Source organism: Herpailurus yagouaroundi, unplaced genomic scaffold (assembly GCF_014898765.1).
Source record: "Herpailurus yagouaroundi ecotype Mexico unplaced genomic scaffold, PumYag 142, whole genome shotgun sequence".
NCBI classification, from domain to species: Eukaryota; Metazoa; Chordata; class Mammalia; order Carnivora; family Felidae; genus Herpailurus; species Herpailurus yagouaroundi.
The window spans coordinates 63,324,665-63,349,284 of record NW_024412397.1 but is presented as its reverse complement, the minus strand read 5'-3'; the positions used below and the strand labels follow the sequence as shown (position 1 = coordinate 63,349,284).

Sequence of the window (24,620 nt, the reverse complement as noted above, 5' to 3'; positions counted from 1 at the left end):
CCCCCCCCCCCCCCCCCCCCCCCCCCCCCCCCCGGCCCCCGGGGGCCCCCCCCCCCCCCGGGGAGGATGGGTGATAGGTATTGAGGAGGACACCTGTTGGGATGAGGACTGGGTGTTGTATGGAAACCAACAGTAAATTGGCAGTAAATTTCATATATTTAAAAATAAATAAATAAATAGATAAATAAATAATAAAAATTAAAAAATTAAAAAATAAACTTTTGATGGCAACATTTGCAGGCGTAGATTTAAATGATTATATTAACCACAATACACTCGATATAGATCAATAAATAATTTGTAAGGATTTCAAAGGTTAATAGCAAAAAGAGAGGCACAGGTAGGTAATAGAGAAAATTGGGAGCCCTTACTATAATATTAATTTATGTTTGGCAATTAAGTTTACTAAATGATAGGTAAGTGGAGTTAGGAAGATGGAGGGATGGGGTGCTGATGTAAAGTTTGAGTGCTGTCCCCATATTTTGTCTCACTTTTCTTCCTCACAGTATGAGAGGTGTTATGCTCACCCACATAAGTTCATAACATGCCCAAGGTTAAGAGCCGGAAGTGGCAGGGGCGAGGCACAGTTCCAGCAGACTGGCCCAGGGCAAGGTGGCTCTCAAAGAAATCAAGTCCTGGTTGGAAAATTAAGATCAGCTGGGATCAGACACAAAGGCTCTAAGTGTTTCCAGCATAAAAGAGCTCAGAGACACTCAAATAGGGGATGCAGAACTGAGGAATACGGGAACAAAGGCACAAAGGCGGAGCAAGTACCAGGATTGCTGAGCCTCTACAGACAAGCAGACTAGATGCTCCCAGCAAAATGGAGAGCAGGCAAACCAGCAGCCAGCACTGCTGCTCCAGATAAGTCAGATGACAGTGCTAATTTGGACCTAACGGGGGCTCTAAGTGTTTAACAGCTGAAATTAAGTTGGGACAAGTGGGGTCAGAGCTGAGAGCAAGAGCACACAAAACTGTTAGATGATATTAAAATAAACTACTTGGAAATTACTTTTAGTAAAGTGAATAAAACAATACACCTTTGGCACTTAATTCTTATTTCTTATTCTACATACTTCAAAGACTGCATAATATTCCATGATTACCATATCTTACAACATAAAATATTATCAATCTCTGTATTATTGTTCTGAAAAATCCATTTCTTGACAAAAATCATTAGTAAGTGCTTGAAGGTAGTTCTCTATATCTGACTCAAGGCTATAAAGCTTTTGCCTGCCCTCCCATACGTAATTAGATGTCACTAATCACCCAAACACAGCTCCAGGCCTGAAACCAAAACACCAGTAGGAATTAAACAGCCTATTTAGAGAGCGCGTCCTAAAAACCTTAACCCCTTATCTGTAAAAGAAATGTGAACTGGTATTGGGGCCACTTGAAATTTCCTTCTCTTTGGTACAACTTGAAATACCAGAATTCTAAACAAAATTATTTTGATGGAATTTCCTGGACACTTTTAAATAAAGGATTCTAGTAAGTCAACATGTCTGAAGCACTTCTTTGTTTAATAAAACTGTTAAACATGCATTTTCTTTTTCCTAAAACCCTCAATCTTTTATTATTATTTTAACATTATATGTATTTTATAAGCTGTCTTTAAATCACTTCTGGAAGAAAGCTGAGCATGCAGAAAGAAATAAATAGAATGCAAGCAATACAGGCAGAGGAACACATACCAAACCCTCCTACGGGATCTATTCTCTGATGGAGACCTCAGTCTGAGTTACTCTCAATCATGACAAAACTAGACTCTGGGGCCTGAGCCTTCTTCCCACAGCAGAGGGTGGCCAGCATAGGCAACACAAACCATTCCAGACAGCCTAACAAGGTCATCCTGTCTCATGCAGGTGGCAGAAGGTATGGATGTAATTCATCCATTCTCTGGAAATCTAGCCTACTCTGTGGTACATGAGAGTCTCTCAGTCATTTATTTATTACAGTAAAATACGGAGATACAGCAGACAGTGGGGTAGTCATCTTTACAACCTTGGCCTCCAGCAGGAGTGGTTATGATGTAGGATGTGCCTAGGAATGTCCCAAAAACCAACCTCCAGAAGGCCTCATCATGAGATGAACTGGGGTGGGGGGAGGGCTGGGGCGGAGGGAGAGTAATGGATATTTTGCTTTTGAAGGAAGAGCACTGCACAGCACCATCTTCAGCGGGGAAACACCAAAGTTTGGAGGGTCATGCCTGCAACAGCCAGCTGGTCAGTGAGGGTGAAGAAGCTGTGAGGCTGGCTGACCATCAAGGCCCACAGACAGCAGCTTTTTGCCAAGAAAACCTTGGGCCTGAATTCACCTGCTACTCCCTCTGCACAAATGTTTGTCCCTCAGATATGTCCAAAGACCAACCATGGTAAAATCATTTTAGCCAAGGTTTTTCTCACTCTTTTCAGGTGGGACCTCCACCATCTCAATTCTCAAAGTATCAAAACTTTGCTTTTCATAGCGATGATGCATGTAAGAATTGCTGGAGTGTGTGGGTCACCGCTGAAGAACATTCTGGCCGAACTCGTGAATCAACAGTGATGGGAAATCACACTATGTCCAGCGTTGAACTTCACATGTCTTTGGGTCCTCATAAACTAGCACTGTGTCATATGAGGTGCCCAACAGGACACAAAACAAAGGAGTAGGGCACCAAGTCTGCTTTAAAAAAAAGCCAATTCTCTCTTAGACAAAAAGTGTGAGAGTAGGCCACAATCTGCCATCATCCCCCAAAGCTGCTGTGTCTCATGTATGCATTCTCCCATTGATCACTCAAGACCTACATGCACTAGGCCCTATGCTGGGCCTTTAAATGTAAGAACACACAGTACAGACTCAGAGTTTATGGTCCATGGGGAAGGCAGGCGTGAGCACAGTGTATTAGGAAACAATGGTGTGAGCACACATGCACATCCACGCACACACAATGTATACACATGCATAAACACATGCACACTAACATAGGCGCACACAACTATGACCAAAGTCTGAGCACAGGGGAGGGAAGGGAACTGCCAGCCCAGGGTGCAGACAGGGTGCAGACGTGGCCTTAGAGTGCCTCAGGGGAAGAGGGAAGGTGAAGCAGCGCCTCCCAGGCCTCCCAGTCAGAAGACCCAGAGGAAGGACAGGGGGCAGGGAGTGCGAGCCTGGAGAAGGGCAGGGGTGAGGGTGCTGAACCTCCAGCTCACAGCACCTGCCGACCAGGAACTGGTCCTTCAGCAAGCTAGACTATGCGATGCCTTTTGTACGCGAGGCCTTTTGTACATGAGCCCGTGACTCTTTCCAGAGCACATTGACCATGCATGTGACACGTCTCCATCACTGAAATGGGTCTGAGTTGGGTATTTTTAAACACTCGCCTATTTTTTTTTTAATTTTTTTTTCAACGTTTATTTATTTTCGGGACAGAGAGAGACAGAGCATGAACGGGGGAGGGGCAGAGAGAGAGGGAGACACAGAATCAGAAACAGGCTCCAGGCTCTGAGCCATCAGCCCAGAGCCTGACGCGGGGCTCGAACTCACGGACCGCGAGATCGCGACCTGGCTGAAGTCGGACGCTTAACCGACTGCGCCACCCACGCGCCCCAACACTCGCCTATTTAACTACTGAGCAATGAGTCTCCATGTGCAAGGCTGTCTGAAACACAGCAAAGCCAAAGAAATATCAATACGCTTGCGAATTCCCTTCCTTGGCCAAACAGGAGCAGCCCCCCACACTGGCACAAGGAGGGCTTGCAGCGCCAGCTGAAGCAAACATAAACACTGCTGCTCCAGAACAGGTCAAGGCCGGCCCTGGGAGGGAACAGCTACAGCCACGGGCTTTCCAGTAAAGAAGCTGGTGCAGCCGCGTGGCGGGGCACACTGCAAAGGGCGTCTGGATGCCCGCCAGCTATGGATGCAGGCTCCGCTCCTTCCAGGGCCACCAAGGAGAGAGGGAGGACCTGCATCTTGTCCCCACTCCACGCTGCTCCAGTCTGGGCTTTAAAGGGTGAAAAATGCAGTGTAAAAAAAAAAAAAAAGAGAGAGAGCACAGCCTTTCTGAGACTATTTAAAGTCCTCCGGCCGGATGGCTGGCCAAAGCCCCCTTTGGATAACCGCTACTTTCATTTGCTCTAAGACTGTACAATCATTAATACCTGTAATTCATCCTAACTAATCAAAATTCATACTAGTTAATTCACCAGCTAATTAGAATTTAAAAGGGCGCTATTGCCATTCAGGCCAGCTCATTTAGGAGCTATTGAAATCCTTATACAAGACGTAGGTGAAAAGGGAGAACGGAGTCTGTTTAAACTTCTAAGTGGTCCCTTCAATACCCTTTGTTCCCTCAAATCCCTCAGCTCAGGAGGCTAATCTCATTGGATTAGCTGCATTAACATTTCCAGTACCCTCTCCCCTTCCACCAGGCACCCCCACCAGCAAGCTGGGTCCGAGGACACAAATACTCTATCAAACCCACGGTTACAAGCAAACAGCAACTTTCTACACTCTGTGCAGAAACTGCCACTCATGTGGATCTGCTGGAGAAGGGGCTGGGGCCAGTGGGTTGTGGGCAAGACTGGCCTTCGCAAGCAGTCTGAATCCAGGCTCTATAAATGTGTATTTCCACGCTCTAAACACAGGCAGCCACCACTTCCATAGCACCTGCCGTGTGCAAGCCCCACCCCAGGCATCTCGTTTAGCCTCTCCAGGATTCTAAAAAGTAACACACCATTGACTGGTACATATTTCAGCAGATTTCAGCAGAGATTGGAACCCACGTTGGTGGGACTCCACAGCCCACATCCCCCACACTGCACCAGGCTGCCTCTTGGTTTTGTGTATGTAAATTCCCTGATTGGCATCTTGCTCATCCTTTCCTCAACTAACCAGGAACTCTCTGAAATAATCCAACTTATCACAGAAACTCAGCATACAGTGTAAGATATAGAAGTCTTCCTTTGGTGTGAAAATTAGCAACCCAAATAAAGAAAGCTTCAGTTCCATCCAAAGGGCTTTGAGAACATTTAAAAATAATAAAAGATTGCACAGCATAGGCAATTCCAATATCCTTTCAGGTGAGCAAAGGAATTCCAACAGGAGCTGACACCTGAAGGGCACACGACAGACAGGAGTGTGTTTTTGAGAGCAAAGACAAGGTGCTTTCACCTCATTCTACCATCAATCATGGCCAGTCCTTAGAATTCCGCCTCCAGTTCCTACCCTGGAAACTAACAAAGAAAAATCCTAGATCTGGTTTGGTGCTTGGGTGGTAAATACCCCTACAGCTCAAGAAAGGCAGATATTCTGGGTGTTGTTATTTTAAGTTTCTGTGTGCCAGTAGTTCCTGGGGTTTTAGGTGGGTTTTCAGAGCTCATGTTCAATGGTAAGGACAGAATGGGAACAGCCCCATGCCACTGTCCATGTCCTCCACAATCAGCCCAAGAGTTGTGACTCCTGAGGAAGCAGAGTCTTTGAACTCTTGAGCCACGAGGGGCCCAGAGAGCCACCAGGCTCCATACCAGCCACCATTTGGAGACAAGATCTTAACAGCATGTATGATTGGAATACCACCCAAACCCACAAATGAATTAAATGGGTCAAATGAATTAACGCACAGGAAGTGCTAGACAGCCATGCTGACATGAAGGGGGTTCTCAATGGGGGCACTGAGGCCATAGGTCTTGAGTGTCCATAGTACCTGACCCAAGGCAGTCAAGCAATCCTACCACTGAAAGACTAGATCCTGAGTTGCTCACAGACAATGCTGCTTGGGGGCAGAACTGGGAACAAGAATCCATGTTTCCTGAATGTCTTCCAACTGCTTTTTCCATTAAGTAGAACCACCCTAGTTCCATTTGGTCCTGGGGCTGAGTGAAATTATCACCTTTGTCTCCAAGGCAAGAATGAAACAGCACACTAGCCAGCCATTGTCTACAGGTCCATCATCACAAGCATCTAAGCTAGAAGCTGAGGTGCTAACAGGCCATCCATGATGGCATCATAGAGCCATGTCCTATCATATCATCAAAGGAAGTGGACAGGACACAATAGGACATGCAGTGACTCAGCCAGTGGTCAGGCTGTGGGGGCAACGCACCTTTGAAGAATTCAGTTCTCTGCTTTTCAAAGCAGACCCTTGCACCGTCTTATCTGATCATCATAATAACCTTATGAGAAAATAAGCATCGCCAATGCCATTTTCCAGATGAGGGAACCAAAACTTAGACTGGCCGAAGAGCACACCCCTATAAGGAGACCAAGAGCAGCAACAACATGGGGTCCCCAGACATCTAGTCCAGGGCCCCTACCAGATTTCTGAGAACACCACCAATTCCAACTGGCTGGCTGCCAACCATCCCTAAGCCAGCATCTCCACCACTATGTTAGCTCCACGAGTCCTCCGGTGATAACTGAAGACCCAAAGACAAAGAGAAAACCTACTACTTTTCTTAATCACTTTGTTTCATCCTCCATAAAATGTAAAGCTGAACTTTATTTGCATGCATCATGTCCCCACCATGACCCCAGTGCAGAATGTTAAAACCTCATCTCTAACTGAGATGGGACCATATTGGTTCTAAGCAAGTGCAGGAAGGGAAGGAGGCCATGGTTTCAAGGGGCACAGCAAAGGGAAATGAAAACAATGCCTCTCAAAGAGATGTCAGCATTTATGCAAAAGAAAATTAATTCCAACTGTGATAAAGGTACGATGCTGTATACCCTGTTCAGGAAACATCCCTGCTCCACCAGCAAAGACAGACCCCTTCAGACTGTCAGCAATGCACCCATCTCAGAGGTGACAACAGGCAGAGAGGTCAGAGGCTGTGGAAAGCAGTTTAGCATTGTGTCCTGCTATTAGATCAAAGCTAAATGGTGATTTGGGGGGGGGGGGGAGGCGGAGAAGATGGAATCGTGATTCTATGTGTAATTGTTTCCACATCTAATGAGAAACTCTGCTGTGCGTAGGACTGCCCAGCTTGGCTCAGGGAGCATGTGGTGCCAGATGGAACCACTCTCTGTAGAGAGTAAACCTTACCATCCCCATAGCAACTCCACCCGTGCTTCCAAAATGCTTAAAAAGACACACATCAAATTGTTTTCCACAATTTTTCAGAAACTGACTTTTTATTCCACGCCCCGAGTAAATCAAGTTCACTGGGAATTTTCTTGTTATATAAATGCTCATTGTAGGAAATATGGAAAAGGTAAAAAGACAGAATTTTTAAAATCATCCATAGCACTATGCTGGAAGGTATCTATTTTTAATGTTCTGGTACATTTCCTTCTGGTTGGTTTTCTGGATGGAGGTGCCTATGTCATTCAAATCAGATTTCTGATGGAGGTAAGACTGAAGCTTGCCCTCAAGAAAAGCCACCCAACCTTGGGCCGGACATGTGCCATCACTGCTCAGGCAGGACTGTAGATGTGTGGTCTGGATGGGATGGGAGAACCTGCAAAGGAAAGACTGACCTGTCCATGGCTGCCCTTCTCATCTGCAGGCCAGGCTAGCATGTGACCATATATCACACAAAAATAAAATGCTACACTACTCACCACTATTTGGAATTTGTCTTATTTGGGTTTTTTGCCTTGTTCCACTAGGTACTTAGTTTTCACATCCTTGTTGATTTTAAACCCAAGCAAGAAAATAAAACTCAAGAACACATATCTAATACCAGAATAAAAGCACAGTCAGATGTCTGGAAGATGAGTCAGACTTCCAGGTACCTGTCAACCACTTAGTCTTCTGTGAAAAGATGGAAAAAAGATTCACAGGCCACAATTTTCTCTATTTTGAACTTTTCATGATCCCAAGAACAGAAGAAAACCAAGGAACCAAGCTGAGGGGAACCAAGCTTATAATAGAGACACATTGTCTGAAGAGAAAATGTGTACCTACGATGATTTTACTAAAATTAATAAATCTGATGATCTTTTACAGGTTTATCAGTTGTCTTGAAACATATAAATAGTATCTACTTCATACATAATTTATACAGCTAGCAAGTCAAATGGAGGAGAGAAGGAAGGCAAGAGCCTGCCTAGAAAACAATTGCTTCTCCTGCCTCCAGCAGGTAGTTGACTTCAGGGAGAAATAGCAAAACAAAGTGTTCATGCAGGTGAGTAGAAAAACCATAGGAGACAAGGGGTGGAAGGGGTGACCACAATGATGTCACCTGGGATGTGCCGGCCTCGTGTGCACCCCTTTCACTCCTGCAGCTGTACTTCAGCCCTTCTGGCAGAACTTTCTGTTTGCACTGAGGTCTGACCTGACCCATGGTAACTGAGGGGAGACACCCAGCACCCACAAGTTGCCCCACCCAGGAGGGAGTGGACAACTCGCCCGACGGCACTGTGTCCCCCTGCTGGCCTGTGCCCTGCCTGAGTTCACCTGCGGTCGTGCACTGCAGTCCCGGGGCTGCTGTTGGGCACCTCCCAGAACAAGGAGCAAGGCGACACACCCGCCCTCCCGCACTTACTTTCCAGTGTGGGGGGTAACAACCAGCACCAGTGAACAGACGGAGAAAACTGGAACAGCGTCCGGGCAGGGCCCAAGGTAAGGCACAGCCTCCTGACGAGGGGCACCAGACTGAGGCCTGAATGAAGCGAGGGACAGATGCATGGCCACCAAGGGGGAGTTTCAGCAGAGCAACCACAAAGGCCTGTGAGGAGGCACCGCAGAGGGAAGGCTGCCAGACCCCAGAGCCCCCAGCAGAGGAGCTACCCAACTGCTGGGCCCTGGCTCACAGTCTGCCAGGCTGAGACTAGACTCCAAAGTTGGAGGGGTTGCAGTCAGGAGACTCTAACCTGAGTGGGGAAGGGACACACTGAGCTGCTAGCAGCCATGCTGCTGACAAGTGAGCAGGTTTGAGGCAGAATTAGAAGACAGAACAAACACGATCTATTGATGGATTGAGGTGAGCTATGGAAAAAAAAAAAAAAAAGTCAAGGAGGACTCCAAGATGTGTGACCTGAATCACTAGGCAGACTGGAATATACTGTCACTGAGATGGGACAGTGAAGGGCAGATGGGGGAAACCAAAGGGACAAGGTGGATGGGTGTGCTGGGAATCAGGACATCATTGTTAGACATGGGCTTTAGAGATGCCCATCAGACAATAGAGACATCTGACAGATATGAGTTTGCACTTCAGAGTTTAGGGGTGAGATCCTCTATATATAGTTGACCCTTGAACAAGGCAGTGGGGAGGGGTACTTAACCCTGCACAGTCAAAAATCCACCTGTAAGTTGACTCCTCAAAACTTAACTACTGTTCACCAGAAGCCTACTGGTGACCAGAAGCCTGACCAACATAAACCACTGATTAACACATATTCTGTATGTCATATGTACAATACACTGTATTACTAAAATAACTTAAGCTAGAGAAAAGAAAATGTTATTAAGAAAATCACAATGGGGGGCACGTGGGTGGCTCAGTCAGTTGGCATCTGACTCTTGATTTTGGATCAGGTCATGATCTCACAGTTCATGAGTTCAAGCCCCTCATGAAGCTTTGTGCTGACAGTGCAGAGTCTGCTTGGGATTTTCTCTCTCTCTGCCCCTCCCCTGCATGCACGTGCACTCTCTCTCTCTCTCTCTCTCTCCAAATAAATAAATAAACTTTAAAAAAAAGAAAAAGAAAAAGAAAGAAAGAAAATCACAAGGGGGCGCCTGGCTGGCTCAGTCAGTAGAACGTGGGACTCTCAATCTTGGGGTCATGAGTTTGAGTCTCACATTGGGTGCAGAGATTACTTAAATAAACAAATATGTTTTTTTTTTTTTAAAAAAAGAACATCACAAAGAAAATATATTTAATTTATAGTACTGTATGGTATTTATAAAAATAAATAAATAAACACGTGTAAGTGGACCTGTGCAGGTCAAGCCCATGTTGTTCAAACTGCATAATGAATTTCAATACAGGCAAAAGAATTCTGCCTCTAAGCTTCCCAGATGTGGGTATAAGGTTCCAGGTTTGGAAACCTCCATTGACAGATGAGGGAGAGACACCAATGAACACCTCTGAGAACGACTGTCCTCAGCAGCTTTGCTTGGCAGGCCTCATCATAGAGGTAGGGTGACCAGGCGCTCAGACACATTTGGAGAAGGCTGTCAATAAAACAGCACCAGAGACAGTGGCAAATAAGTGACAGAAAGGTGTATATCAAACAAGAGGGCACTCAGTTCTTCGGCCAGCTTGCAAGAGCAGCTCTTCTATTCTTTGCTGGGTTCTGCCTGCCATACTCCTCTCAACTCTGAGAGCAAGCCAGGAGAGCCCACTGACATCTTGCCATCCTCTCTCAATCAGTGAACAAGCCAATGAATCACGTAACCACTCTATTTTCCAACAGCAGAGAATATATTCAAATGGTATAGGAGACAAGTTCACTTTCTAAGCAACGGAAAGAGCATATCCCATCAGTACCACCCTTCAGGGCACCCATTTTCTGCAGAGGTAGGGCTATTTCATTACAACCTGTCCACATAACTCACCATGTGCAGCTACCAACTGAGCCTCAGTCCTTATTGATCACACAAACTAAATACCCAAGGAGACCAGAAAGCACTTCATTTGCCACCAAAACCACTGAACCATATCTACACCACTGTCAGGGGGTGTCCAAATTAGGAAAAGCCAGCAGACACTCCAGCCTGTGTCTCTATTACAGGCCTAGGACTGCTGAAGCAGGCTTTGAGTGCTTGGACTAGGTAGGCAGTCTCCACACACGGCCTCAGGGAGCGAGAGTTAGACACAGCACTTCTGAGGTCTGTGGAGGAGAGAGAGCAGAAAACTGCAAAGCAAGTGTGAACGGCGGTGTGAATGACTTCCACTTGGAATACAAGAAGGGGATCAGAATACTTGGCAACCACAGAGGAAGAAGCAGAGCCACACACAACAGTAAATAGCTGAGTGGAGAAAAGGGGCCGCTAGAGGTAGAGAGAGGCAAGGGTTGGGCGGAGGTGGCCAGGTGCTGGCCAAGGGCTGAGGCCACAGAACAGTCTTATGTAACCCGGACAAAGGGCCCCAACTCGGAATGAAAACTCTTTTGCTAAAAGGAGAGAGACAGAACTGACAGCGACTTGCCTGCACAGCTGAACAAACTGATACCATGACGGAAGCCAAAACCACCTTGAAAAAAAGGAGCGCAGGCTGAGGACAGAGATCCCAAGTGCCCTGGACCCACAGCACACAAGAGGGTGTGCGCCTGCTCCGCTGTTAAAAATGGCTGGACACTTTAGATTTGCCAGAACCTTCTACAGCTTTTTAAGTGCCACGAGGAGCTCACCGGTAAGCCTCCCTTTAACAAAGGACAAGAGATGAGAGGAGGCTTCCACATCCACCCAGGCTGCCCATACACTTCAATTCAGTGAGGTCTCTGGTCTGCACAGTCCACCTGAGGAAGGATTGCATGGGTGTTCAGCTGTACTTTTGAATTGGATTTTGAGTGCTTTACCCCACTCTTGAGCACTTGAGTGCTTTAAAATTATGTCGACTGAGTGCCTGCCCAGGAAGCAAGGGGCAAAAGCCTTGGTCCCAGCAACTTCAGAAATACCTCGTTATGTGGCTTGGACAACGACAGGACATCTCTTTCCCGTTAGGTTTTGCACATTAAAATAAACTCCAATCTGAATTCCACATTCAGCTAACGGCCACATTAGAGAAGAGTAAGGAACGAATCCATTAATTACACTTCTATGTACATTTCATTAATTATTTGTTCCTTAAAGCCAAGGAACCTGAAATTAGATATTGTCTATGAAAAGCTTTAAAAAGTTACAAATGTTTTGCAAATAGAAGGCATTGTAATTACCATATGAAAGGAATAAACCTGGCTTCCTGGTGTGAACTGCATGGAGGATGAAAAGTAAGCATTCTGTGAAATGTGAACAAATATTGAGTACTACAGAACTACAGTCAAGACAGAGTATCCAGTGCAAACAAACAGATTAAGGAAATAAATAGAAAGTAGGTCTCCCAACAGGCTTGTTTTTTCTTCACCGTTACTGGCTGTTGACTCAGTGTTCAGCAAAGATGGGATGAAACACTCCACAGCAGAACTGGTCTTGCCTACCTTAATCCAGCGCCTTGACACAACAAGAACAAAAATGATGATGACAACAACTAACGTTTATCAGATCCAATAAGGACAGAGCTTCCAACAAACTGGTGTTCACCAAATACCCCTCTGTGTTCCCCTGCGTTGATCCACACCCTTCCAGCAAGCTGTTTTCTTCCTGTCATTGCCCATCTCCGAGGCACATATCAACTGCCATTTTTTTCCCCACAAAATCTGTCCTGAGCCCTTTTGCCCTTCCACCCGTCCCCGACGAGAGCCTCTTCCACCAACACCATCAGCATGGAGTTCCCTCCTACCTGCATGCTGCCTCACCGACTAACACCAACGTGTGTCTGACACACAAAACTCTGGCCATGATGTACAGTCTCTGAAGGCAGGCAGGAAAAGAACCAGTCTTTACTTATCCCTTGCAGCCCCCACAGCCCCCTTGACATATTAATTGAACTTGACCATTTTCATAGATGCACATGGCCTCTAAAACTGTTACCCCCACTCAGAGCATGAATAAACAATCTCAATTTCTTGACAATTATTTCTCTGGGTCAACAAAGCATTTATATTAGCATTTCATATTACCTAAACCGGAGCACAAAACCCCCACCCCTCGCCATACTCCAATAGTCATAAACTCAAGAAAAGGTGCCTGCAAAAGTGAGGGCAGCAAAGTGGCAAAATATGGCACATGGATTTTAAGCTGGTGGCACTTAAACACTAACAAATAATTTAGGATTTTCTTCACCAGGCTCACCCCTTCATGGGGTAAGTGCAGTTAGAGTTCTAAATTTCAAGAGCTATATGCATCACTATTAACCTGTGAAATAACCAGCCCCTTGCTTACCCTTACAGCTACTCTCTCTCATCCCTGTTCTGCACACTTGTTCCCACTGCTCACCAGTGGCCCCCCAATTTTCTTAAAAGATTTTTTATTTTTAAGTAAGCTCTACACCCAACATGGGGCTTGAACTTACAACCCCAAGATCAAGAGTCACATGTTCCACCGACTAAGCCATCCAGGTGCCCCAGTCCCCCAATTTTAAGAACATACTCCTATGAGCAAAAATGTACGAGCACACACATGGGTCATGTATATTTATCTATAAATTGACACACACACTTATACACCGACGTTTGAAGCTCTGGTATTTGCCTTCCAGACCCCAGTGCACATAGCTTTCTCAAAGCCACTGACAGTGAACACTCTCTTCCTACTTGTCCACCTGGGAAAACTGTGTTCTTTCACCAAGTCTCAGCCCAAAGTCAGCTTCTTCCTGAAGTCCTCCTTGACTGACCAGAGTAGACCTAGATGTCCTCCTTGCTCCTCTGGGATCTTTATACCTCCTCGTGCTGCCAGTACCCTGGCAAGGCCACCACCCAGGTGCAGTAACCATTTGGGTACCTGCCTTCCAGCAGTACGGGGATAGAGCCAGTGCCTGGGCATCACAGTGCTCCACAAGAATGTAGAGCAGAGCAAGGGGTAACAGAAGCAAGCTGGCAGAGTTTACTGCCCTTCATACCCAGCCATCTCACTCTCTCCATGTACAAAGACTTAACTGACTTGGGGCTTAAATGGGGTTTCCCAATTATTTTTTTTTTTTTAATGTTTATTCATTTTTGAGAGACAGAGAGAGACAGATCGCAAGTGGGATAAGGGCAGAGAGCGATGGAGACACAGAATCTGAAGTAAGCTCCAGGCTCTGAGCTGTCAGCACAGAGCCCAATGCAGGACTTGAGCCCACGAACTGTGAGATCACAACCTGAGCAGAAGGCGGACACTTAACCAACTGAGTTACCAAGCACCCCTGGGGCTTCCCAACTCTTAACTTGAGACCTGATTATAAACTGCCTGCTCTTATTTGCTGGCTGCTTCCTGTACACATAGTCTACAGAGGCAGGAGCTGGGTCTCCATACCAGGCTGGGCAGATGCCTCACAAATCCTTAGCTGACTTAATGACAGCTGCCATTTACTGGGCACTCACCATGGTAGTTCACTGAGCCTCTCCCAACTGGTTTGCATAAGCATTATCTTACTTAATCCTTTTCAAAACCTAAGAGGTGGGCAAATAGTTGTTTTAGAGAAGAGCAAACTGATCTTCCCAAGGTCATGCAGCCTCCCAAGGGTTCAGTCAGACGAGAGCTCAGAAGATACAGCACTCCCTTCATAACACGTCTACTCAGATACTTCCACACACACTGGACAGCAGAGTGTGGACAGCAGAGTGCAGCAGACAGTGTGCTCAGGCCCACGTTTTTGCCCTGACATTGCTTCCTCAGGTGGGCCAAGTGGAAGGCCTGCTACATGGCAGATGCCAGAGTGGGAGCCATCCCCTTAGGCACACAAATGTGCCCCAATTTTTAAAACCCAATATATAAACCATGTTATAACGATAAAAGGATGCATTCACATTGCAAAGTAATGCACTAAGAGTTCCATTAAATAATTCCAACTCCATTTAATGTCCCACTGTATTTATCAGAAAACAAATATGATTTTTCTGGATTAAATTTACTAATAATTATGTAGTTATGACTGTATATATATGTGTGTGTGTATATATAATATTTATTATTTTTACATTACTCTTCAGATTAAAAAAAAATTAAGTCCCAGGACCTACCTCTAGTTTAGAAATAAAGATTCTGAATCTCACATTTAAATATGAATAGGATGAAAGCTAAGTTCTGTAAGGGTACAATATTTATCTTAATAGCTGAAGTAGCAGAAAAACAAACATTCACCCAAGCCATCCAACTGTAAACATTACCTCTACCTTTAAAATAACGCATGCATTATGTCCAAAAAGGCCCTCTATCCCTCCTAGAAAAAACAGTCTGGCATTTTCTCATTCTGCTGAAGGAACAAGCCAAATGCAGGAAGGTCAAATTAAACAAAAGTCTGTCAGACCCGCACACACCAGCCAACAGCAAACAGGGGGAAAGTACACAAGGTGTATTTTTCAGTCACCCAAAATGCCCTGAGTAAATGTTCCAGCAAACTATTCAATAACATCACTAGCACACAACTGTCTGGGAGCCTCCCTCCCAATTGCAGAAAGGGACCAGCACAAGCTGCTCCCCTAAAGATACTGCCTGACCCCTTATGGTCAGACCACCTGTGTGGCCACCAACCAGCCCTGCCACCCACTGGCAGTTTTCTGCATACTCCATCTCCAAGGTCTTGGCACCATCCACACTGCCAGCCATGGCAAGAGTGGGTTTGTACCTAGAATGCAGCATGGGGTTGACGGCATGGCCAGCAAGGGAGTGATGCAGGCCAAGAGACAAATGCCCACGCAGAGCCTGGCACCATCCATGCCTGTGGTGCCAGGGATCAACTCACCTCGGCACAGAGGAGAGGACGGTGCCCACCTGGGCCCCGTGGATCTCGCACACTGCTCACTAGGCCATGCCACAGATGAGGCACACTCCCAGCATACACCCCAGAGCACAGTAAGCCCTCACAGCTGCTGAACAAATGGATGCGTGAAGGTGCATGTGAACATAACAAGCAAAATGGGACTAGCCCCCAAGATGCGGGTATTACATCTTGCTTCCTCCAACCAGCCCTGTGAATGGGCTCCCCTCCAGCCAGCCCAGCCTCTCAGCTGAAAAGGCTGCCTTTCAAAGAATACAAAACTGATTTGCCTTTAGTTAATCAAAAACCTCCTAAAATGATTTTTCTTTTCTCTCAAGCTTCAGGAGCAATCAGCTTAGGAGGCCAGACACTGTTAATAGTAGCATGTGACTCTGAAAGGGTGCAGGCCTCTGCTGGAAGCAGAAGACTCTGCCAGATCTATGGAAGGGAGGAAGTGAGTGCCCTCTGCAGAGGCACCCACGTCAAGTGTTGAGCATCAGCCATCAGGTAAAACCTAAGAGAATTTTATGTCAGCATCCTAGGGGACAAAGCTAGGGAAGAGTGTGGTCTCAGAAAGTAGTCATTCAAACACAGAGAAGTGACTGAACAAGGTGGCACACCATCTTCCAGCAGCTGGCTACTGAATCCACTTTCTCTCCTGGTCCCCACTTCTCCCCTGCGAGTCCAAGTTACCCTCAGCGGGTAGGGTGAAGATGGTGGGAAAACCAGGTGCAGTTCTTGGCCATAAAATCCTCTAATTTTATTTTAAAATATAGTAGATTGTTTAGTGTCCTTAACCTACCTAAGTAGAATGTATCTCCAATTTAAAATAGCACAAAGGCTGGGGCGCCCGGGCAGCTCAGCTGGTTGAGCAGCCAACTCTTGGTTTCTGCTCAGGTCATGATCTCACAGTTCTTGGGATTGAGCCCCACCTCGGGCTCTGAACTGGGCGTGGACCCTGCTAATATTCTTTCTCTCTCCCTCTCTCTGCCCCTCCCCCACTTGTGCATAAGTGTGTCTATGTGTGTTGACACACACACTCTCTCTCAAAATAAATAAGTAAACTTAAAAAAAATAAAAAATAAAAGTAAACTAGCACAAAGGTCTTCTCCGTCCCTGAGGAGATCATCCACAAACATCACCGTACTTGCCCATAACAAAACTCTGGCAAACAGCAGAACTCTCTTCACTTGTGATCCAGATGATATAGACCTAGATTCTTGTAACAAAAAGATGGAAAGGAAAATTTAAACATCATAACATTTACTGCCAAATTTGCACAGTTTTGTAATAATATTTGATACTGGCAAGGGTGAGCCACCTTCATATCTGTGGGAATGCAAAATGCCTCATGCTTTCTGAAAAGCAAGCTGGTGATAACTTTTGGAGGACCCTCTAAAAGTTCTTGTACCCATGAGCTTCCCTTTTAGGAATCTATCCAAAGGATGTAATCAAAATGTTCAACGCAGTATCATTTATAATAGAGAAAACTGGTAATAGCGTCCCAAAACAAATTTTTAAAAAATAATAATATGACCATAGAGTAGAATGTTATAGTTATCAGCAGTGGTACTGTTGGAGAATATTTAAATTACATGAAAAAATGTTCAGGATTAAATGCTAAGTCTGAAAACATATACAAATTCTATACATGATTTTATACTTAATCAGTAAATAAGCCTAGAAAGAATCTACTAAACTATTAACAGTGGTCTTCTAAAGGTAGTAGAATCAAAGGTAATTTTAGTCATTTTTATTATCTTCTTTGTTTCTTTTTTCTTCGTTTCATTTTCCAAACTATCTTCAGTGAGAATATAATCAGGAAAAAAAGAATTTCAGAGCCTAGATCTATGACGATGGGTTCAGCAAGCCTAAAAGACTCTGTAGAATAAAAAGTCTAGGTTCAACTAGAGTGGGCAGAGCTGGACTGGTGGCCAGGGTACCCGGCCTCCACGTCTGTCCTTGACAGGTGGTGCTCACACCTGCCACACAGGCAGTGACGGGCGCATCCTGGAGGTTGATGACTATGATGCACTCTGGGACACACCACATGAAAACATGGCTGCTCAACGCTGTGGAGATGGGGGGGACAGAGCACAGACCAGAACAGGAACTTCCAGAGGCCTGCACTGCCTCAACCCCAAGGAGAACAGCACTTGTCCAACCCCATCCAGGTGACTGCTGGGATCAAGTACCACACATTGTGTGGGCACCATATCATATAGGGGACAGCACCACCCCAGTCACCTGGCTTAATTCAGGGGCTGTGATGGGTTCCATTCCCTGCCCCACTGCCATGGGAAGGTTTGCAAACACCTGAAGAACTATCCTGTCAGACCCAAGTAAATCTGGATCTCCTGCAAACTGAACTCACTTTAGGTTTCATAATCTCAAACAGGTTTGTCCAAGACGGACTATATTTCATGAAAAGTACACAGTGATGTGCATGGATGATTAATCTATGCCCTCATGGAGCAAAATAGAAAATCTTAAAGATATGACTATTTTTTCATTTTTCCCCCAAATGTGGGAAGCACATTTGGGGAACAAAACTAAAACCGCAGCATTCCACAAACTGGGGTGAGCTGGATCCTTCTGAGTGAACAAACGACTAAGTAGGACCTCATCCAGCCTCATCCCCAGACTCACAGCAGACTGAGGGCTTCTCCTCCAATGGCCTCAGTTCACCCTCCAGAAAATAGGTCCTAATGCTCCCACAATCTATACCCAGACAAGACAAACAGAAGAGGTTTTTAAGGAATGGCACAGAATACCCCAGGCAATAAAACTGCTGCTGATTTTATTTCATCTGTCTTTCAAGGGACTCAAGGTTCAATGTGGACAAAACAAAGCCGCCAGTGGCCTAATTCTCAAAACTCAGGCTCTTGTCACCAGCAAGACAGGCACAGAAAGCAGAAGCTAGAAATAAGAATGGGGACTGGAGGTGAGGGGGGGTATAATCAATTACAGATGAAGGCAGGAAGGAAGAAGAAAGGGACAGAAAGGGTACTATCCTCCCCCTCCCAGCTGGTAAATGAATGATCTCTGATGAACTTCTGACTTGGGCCCAGCTTCAGGCAGCCTGGAGTCAAAGCCCAGACCCCAAAAGAGAGAATGCAAGGGCTTCCTCCTCCTGACTCCACCCTTTATTTACAAGAGGTGTGACTGGGCAATTTCCGGGCTTCCTATTGCCTTCCTGAAAGCTGGGGATGGTAGCAGTACAGATGTCACAGGAGGGCTGCACTAAGGACTAAATTAGTTCATATGTGTGCAACACTAAGAGCAGCCTGGCACATAGTCAGTGCTATGCAAGTGTTTGGAACTGCTGCTACTATTCTGTGACCAAGTACCCTGGTGGAGGAGGGCCCGCCAGAGGTCCAGGAGCCCTTCCAAAAGCAGCCTGGCCTCCTGCTGTGGGCTCTCCACTCTTGCCTTCCTTCCGGAAGCAGTGAGATTTTACTATGGAAATCCCCTCCCCAACTCTATGCAGACGTTGCAGGCCTGTGGGGCCACAGACAATGAAAACAATGCCTGGTTGAGCCTCCACCAGCCATAGGCCCAAGCCCACTTCTGCAGAATGGTGGCTGTGCACAGGAACTGACTAGGCACAGCAGGAAACCTGCCATTCTGTGAATGCCAGGGGCAAGAAGTCCACACACCTACACAGAGGATGCTTGCCACACCTCTCAAGGAGGGATGACTAGCCAGGGGCAGATGGGATGGATTCTTTTTGCAAAATGGATGCAATGGCTCTACTTTGCAGAGAAAGGGACCATGTGGATGAGGACACACAGATGTTGCTCACACCTACCCAATTCCTGACCTTAACGTCACTGGAGTAGTCCAAGCCCTGAATCTTGTCTGCAAAGGGAAGAGTAAGTCATTTGGCAGGGGCCCAACTTAGGAGGTGGCTTTGTAATATGAGCAGTGTGTCCGCTAACAACTAGAGCAAGACCATTAAGTTCATTACACCTGTCACTCTGCCAGCTGACTATCCAAATTGCCAGAGATGAAAGTACATTATGCCCAAGGAGTGCCACCCAGCCCCCTCCCAGGGCAGCACACATACACTTATCTCAGACAATTTGTTCTCAATGTCTGCACCTGCAGAAAGAACGCAACCGTAAACAGCTTGAAACTTGGCTTTGAGAAAACATAGGGCCTAAGCAGCTGAGAACAAAGTTTAGTTACTTCCACAGCAGGTCCCTGGGAGGAAGACTAGGTGCCATGCCCCGTGGTGCACAGGGAAGAATGTGCTGGGGTGAGAGGAGGAAGGGGAAGGGCAAGGCGAGGGGGCAGAGCTGCCTAGCAAAACGAAGGACACACAGCTGCTACGTGCATTCTGCTGCCCTGCAGCACTGCCAAAAATAAAAGCGAGAGACACACCCTTTTCATTTCCGAACCAAGTCACAGAATTCTAGGCAATAGGCAGAGGCCTTCCTCCCAGCTGCACATCCAACAGGCTCCCTGGGTGCGCAGCGCCCGACCGCCGGCTGCAGAGTGCGTTTGCAGTGCAAGCGTGTTGCAGACAGCGGTAATTTATTTATCCCTGTCATGTAACATTAGCAATCTGTCTGGAGCTTGGCAAGCACCAACTTGCACTGTCATATAAACTGTCTGACAAACTTAAAGTTTCGTAAATGGTTCTCCTCCAGCAGACAATAAAGCATCATAAAAAAAAAAAAAGTTGTCATCTCTTTTTCTGTTCCTTTTCTCTCTTCCTCTTCTAAAAAAGAGGGAGGAGGGGAGAAAAAGAAAAGCAACAACAAAAGAACCTATGCAAACAGAAATGATCCCTCAGCAGGATTCTTAACCTTGAAAGTCTCAACATTTTTCCAACGCCAAGTAAATGAGTAAATAAATGGATGGGGGAGGGGGGGTGGCATGGTGGGGGTCAGTCATGAGGGGGGTACGGAGCAAAATCTGCAAAACAAAAGTACAGTCATTAAAAATTAATAAAGGGTGTGGACATCAGCTCCCCACCCCCTTCTGCTCATGGGGATTTGAGCCAGACATTCTGCATCCTCATTAAGTGGTGTCTGGAAGGCTGCCGGAGTTTTAGTGGGTTCTGGGAATGCCAATATATTAACCAGAGGACTTTTTGCATACCCTTTAGAGTTTTTATTCTAGAAAAGTCAACCATTTGGCACAGTGTAGCCTTATTTTTGTCCGGGAAAGCTCTCAGCTGCCAATCAAGAGAGAAATTATAGCTATGTTCTTCGTAATTTCCAAGACCTATCTGGAAAACAAGCCTGGTGGAAAGAAAAGTCCTCACAAAAACAGCTTAAAAGGCCAAAGTGCCATTTTTAGTGGAAATTCAGAGAAAAACAATCCATACTTAAATCACATGGATAAGAGACAACACAAACACTATTTTCAATTCCTCCTATGATAGAGGGAAAAAAAACAATAGTCGCTGGGAATATGAATCCAATATTTCTGTAGCAATTAATAGTACAGGTGCTTGGGACTGTTTGCTTTAGTTGCGTAACAGTAAAGTGAATAATGCCACACAGAAAAAAATCTCCCTAAAATGTAGGCAGGTCTTGTGGCCTAAATTTCCAAATAGTAGGAAGAAGCTTTACATTCCTATTTTAAAACTTAAGATTTACGTTCCGTGAACACCCATAATATAGGTCAAGGTGTAATTCTAGACTAACAAATCCCATGTAGGCAGAAAGTCACTTTGACACCAAAAAATAATGGCTTCCAGAAGAGTTTTCTGAGACAGGAAGGAAGGAAGGAAAGAAGGGAGCAAGGATAGAATGAGGAAGAAGGGGAGAAGGAAGAAGGGAGAAAAGGGCAAGATGGGACTACATAGAGATTTTGCTTCTGTTTATATTTAATACCCATGTGTCTACATCAAATATGTTTAATGTTTCTAAAAACTTTCCAGGTTAATATGAAATGATCTTTCTTACAACTATTGCTCCTTGAGTTTTCTTTCTTCTCTACTAACTCTTACCCAAAAGGACAGACACATCATAGAAACTCCACAAGCCTAGATGATGAAAGGTGACAAGAAATATGGCAAGTACTACCAGAAAGATCTGACCAGCCACAACAGCATATGTCACTGCCCCAGCCCTGAGAGTACTTGGGTTTCACATGATGACATAGAGCAGTCATCTCAAGCCTAGACCACAGGGTGACTGCTAGCTAGGCTACAGTGAAGGGATCTAGACGGAGCCTAGGGGTCTCCACTTGACATCAGGACAGAAACTACCCTCATAGAGCAAAAGTCATTCTCACCTATGTTCCCCTGTCCAGCTGGGAATTGCCCCTCCAGCAGCCCAGATGAAAAACAGGCAGTGTCCCATGAGCTACAAGGCTGTTCTGCCAGGCTGCTAAGTCAACCAAGACTACAGCACAGTCCCAAATTGTAAACACCTCTGCAGATGGGTCCTTGCTCTCAGCATGCCAGGCAAGAAAACTATTCTTAGAACACCGTCAGCAGTTAGGGGGAAATATCTGTCTATGTATGTATATACTCTGGCGGGGGACAAGGCGGGGGAGGGACTTTGATTCTCAAATTATGTGCCAACAAATTGGCACAAAATCCCTTAATAAGCAGGTGGCACTGGCTGGGTTCCTCTGCAGGACCGTGGTCATGCAAACCAGAAAGATCCAAGAGACAGCCCTAAAACCCTGCTGGGAAAAGTGTTCTCCATAGTAAATACAAACCTGCATGAACTAGAACCATGGCCAGTGACAACAAACTCTTCCCGGGGCAATAAAAGAACATTAAGAAATTAGAAGGGTCTTTTAAAACAAGGGAGGAAGGTAGCTACAACTAACTCCATTACAGCAAATCCTTACCAGCATTTACAGTCTTGGCCCTAGTTCCTAACAGTGTGTTCAATGTCAACAGCAAAATGAAGCTCTTAAAAGAATTAAGCTTCCAAAGATCATGAGGAATTTACCCCTATGTTTTAAAAAGCACTGCTTTGCAAGGGCCATCAAATGGCATTCCAAGGTCGATAGGAAACCAAATATTATAACTGAATATATGTGCATGGGTAATATTCAGATCTCATTTGTCTCTGTAATGACTCAAGTTTGACATTATGATTCTTCACTGAACATAAAGAATATGTTGCAAGAGAAAACTGTGTAGAGTACAAAGGCAGATGTACAGATGACCATAAACTCAATATAAATATTAGAAAGGACTAAATAGTTTTATACGAAATGCAGAACATATCTTGATGCAATGGCAGTTTCTCAGAGCACACTCTACAGAACCTTCCCTGTTAATTCCGAGCTCAATCCAGAAGCTCTAGGAGAGATACAAATGGAAGAAAAGCTTTCTTGGCTAGACAAACAAGGGGAAAGGGCCATTTTAAAGGGAAGTTTCCTAGTACTAGCCACAACCTCCACACCAGCCACAGGACCCACATATTTTTAAGGACCAAGGCTGTTCATCATCTCTACCCACCTCCACTGCAAGAAACTTACTAATAGTAGCTCTCGGAATCAACATTCTGTAACAGCTCATCTCACCTCACAGCTCACAATGCCTAGCACATAGTAGGTCATCAATGAATACCTACCACAATCTTAATTAACATTTAGAAAGCAGCACTGAATCATAAGTGGGGTCTGGGGATAAGTTGCCAAAGTAATTTGCAAAGCGAGAAAGGCAAGAGAATAGTTGGGACATAGAGAAAGAGAAAAGAAGCAAATCAAAATTATCCAGTTCTAGCTAATTAAAAGACTCTGGGGAAAACAAAAATTAAGCTAGCTTACGTGGCCAATGCCACTCAGCAATCATTCCTATGCCCGGTTAGGAGCAAGGAAGCCCTGCTTACTTTAAAGAGTTCCTCGCTGTTCTGACCGGCGACACGGTGCCCCGCCAGCTAAACCCAGAACCAGGGCACTGGCGCGCCTTCTCCAGGTGCCACCCACCCACCACGCGTCCACGTCGTCCTCCCGAAAATCTCTGCCTCAAAGGGAAGCCTCTTCCTTCTCCAGTTTAAAAAAAAAAAAAAAAAAGTTTTGAAACAAGCAAATGCCCTCTCCGTCACCACACTGAATTAACCTGAACAGAACCCACTGTCTTCCAGTCGCGTACTTACGGGGCGCGCCCCCAACGCCACCCCGGGCGGCGCACCCGGTAGGGGTCGCGGGGAAGCCTCCTAGCGACTGAGCAAAGCGGACCCCACAACAAAGGCAAGTGCCGAGCCCGGGCTGGGTGCTCGTCGCTTCCTGTTTATTCCACCGTGAGGGTCAAAGAGAAATTCAACACACGCCTGCTTCCTCCGGGGCTCGGAGACCCAGCCTAAGTGTAATAGCAGCCGCCCCAGACAATCGACTTCCCAGCCAATGCCGGGAGCTCCGGGCGGCCCCGCGACCGACGTCAACGTGCGCGGGGGGACCCGAGCAGACGCCGGGTGAGGCGGGCCCCAGGGGCGCGGGGCGCGAGATGCGGGGTGCTGGGGCTCGGAGCCGCGGGCTGCGGGGTGTCCGGCAGCGGGATGCAGGGTTCAGGGTAAGGCCCTCTCCCGCCCCTTTTTCTTCCCGCAAACTCCCCAGTAAGGTCCTGCACAATCTTCCCGCTTCCCGCCGACCTCCAGTCCCCCCGCCTGCAGTGGTTCGCTGACAGGCCCAAGGGAACCGAGACCCTAGTTTGGGCAGTTACCTCGGCGCTGACCCCAGCCTCCCGGGGGTGCAGAATTAAATCCTGCAACCGCAGGACATCCCGCGCCGGGCACTGAGATTTAGGTCGGCAACGTTCCTCCAACGGAGCACACGAGCAGAGGCGGCCCGGCCTCCGCTCGGGAGTGCGGGGTTGCCCTCCCCACACCCGGCCCGGGCGAGCGCGCCGGGACGCCGCCGTGCCCACCGGCTACACTGCCTCAGACCTCGCGCACTAGTCTCTGTGGGACTCGTCCGGGTGGGGAGGACCCGCGGGGCTGGGCAGCTCCCTCTGGCCCCCGCCGACGGCGCAGGCTCGCGGACGTCCCGTTCCCTGAGCGTCCTGTCCCCGCGTCCTCCGCCCCCTGCCCTCCCCAACCAACACCACCACCACCCCGCCTCCGCGCCGCGCTGAACTTGGGCCAGACGCCGAGACCACAACAGCCACCTCGGGTCTGCACTCACCTGCGGCCGCCCCTCCGGAGCCGTGGCGGGGGACCGCCTGCAGTGCGGCTCGCCCGGCCACCGGCCCTGCGGGCCGCGGGGGAGGGGCGC

At 46.8% G+C, this 24,620-nt stretch overlaps 1 protein-coding gene across 6 annotated transcripts in view; it reads right to left on the bottom strand.

The window, feature by feature from the left end:
- The window catches only part of LDLRAD4 (low density lipoprotein receptor class A domain containing 4), a 467,289-nt gene extending 442,669 nt beyond the window's left edge, over positions 1 to 24,620 (bottom strand). For 4 of the 6 annotated variants that reach the window (XM_040479478.1, XM_040479483.1, XM_040479486.1 and 1 more), the window contains exon 1: positions 24,531 to 24,620. The gene's annotated coding sequence lies outside the window, so the exon portion shown is untranslated. Of the gene's footprint in view, positions 1 to 23,506; positions 23,680 to 24,069; positions 24,410 to 24,530 lie in introns of those variants that run through there. The other 2 variants (XM_040479479.1, XM_040479481.1) reach the window with 2 other exon arrangements.